We start from the raw sequence: 1,634 nt of genomic DNA, 5'->3' as shown, positions 1-1,634 counted from the left end.
CTGCCCTGAAGGGTGTGAGATGACAACTGACATACAAAGAGGTGGGCAGGGGAAGAGGGAAACAGGAAGATGTGTAAAATTTTTATATTATGAGTGTAATAGTACATCTTATGTCTTGGCATCAGGCAGATCACACAGCCATGTCTACTCAGCCACATAGCACACTCAATATTTGTTCTAAGCGTGTTTGCCTTTAGAGCTCATTGAAGCCAATCTCCCCTCACTCTTTCTGGGTCTTAGGAACTTGGTGACTTGGCCCTCCAACCAACTGAAGAGTCCTTCCCTTCCGGGGAGGACCAAGAAGCCAAACCATAAAAGCTTCCGTCAGACAATCCTTCTGCCCTTCCCAGACAAGATCCTCCTTGGTTGCAGGGGAGGAAGAGTATCCTTCCTCCCACCCTCTCTGGAAATCCAAGTCCAGGGCCCCTAAACAAGAATGGAGACATGCCCAAGGCAAGCCCCACACAAGCCCCAGGCCTTTTCTTTCACACCTCCCCAGGGTCATTCTCCATCCTGTCTCCAGGCCTCACAAGCTTCTTCAACCCATCCCCTCCCAGGCTCTGCTCCCATCAGGAAGATACCTACTATTGATCTAGGTCCTGAACCCTGTAGAGATTTCACCAAGGCTTCCCTACCCCTAACTCCACCCTAACTAAAACTCTACTACACCTTCCATTGCTCTTCTGCTGCTTGCGTTTTATGGCAAAGCAGACCCACTTGCAGAGTCTATGACTGCCAAGCACTGAACGCCATATACCATTCAGCAATGAAAGTCTTTCCCAATATTCTTGAAAAATTGCTTTTTAAAAAAAATATAGCCCCATTTTCCTGATGCTCTTACTAGGTATCCTATCTTCTAGAACTGGAAGGGACCCTGAAAGGTCATTGAGTCCAGCTCCCTGCCTTCACTAGCAGGACCAAGTACTGATTTTGCCCCAGATCCCTAAGTGGCCCCCTCAAGGATTGAACTCACAACCGTGGGTTTAAGCAGGCAAATGCTCAAACCACTGAGCTATCCCTCTCCCAAAAAGCAAAGGTCTTAAAGCAAAGGTGTTAAAGCAAAAAAAAAAAAAAAAAAGATAATTTAAGGCTTCAAAGTCTTTTCTATAAATACCCATTTTCAATGGTAAATGTTTTACACTCCCACGGGAGATGATCAGTTGTTTCCTGTACCTTGCACGTCCCACATAATCCACCTTTATGTTTATTGGAAATACATTACTATTCAATCCATTATGGCCCGTTAAAATTCTAACTAGAGCCATTTCAATCTTCTCTACGGGCCTTGGAGTATATCAGCATTTTCAACTCTTTGTTTCTTTTGCCAAAATTTCCTGCCATTCCTCTCTTAACTCATTTTAAAATTAGATTGTTAAACTCCAGTTTACTGAACGGGATTTCTAAATCAACTGGCTCATGTTTGTGAGCATTTTTTTTTTTGCCATTTTGTCTGCCAACTCATTGCCCACTCTCCTCCATTATTCTAAGCCACAGGCAACTCTTATAGCCCAGCCCCCTTTCCCATCAGGCTTTGCTGTAGTTTACAATCATGTGATTCCTCCAGGGAACTACAAGTCCCAGAATACCTGTCCTTAAAGGGCCAGAATTTAGAGCAGGGGTAGGTTCAACCGAGG

This window comes from Terrapene carolina, unplaced genomic scaffold (assembly GCF_002925995.2).
Source record: "Terrapene carolina triunguis isolate 2854851 unplaced genomic scaffold, T_m_triunguis-2.0 Scaffold111, whole genome shotgun sequence".
Classification (NCBI taxonomy): domain Eukaryota; kingdom Metazoa; phylum Chordata; order Testudines; family Emydidae; genus Terrapene; species Terrapene triunguis.
Note: the sequence above shows the minus strand (reverse complement) of the source record.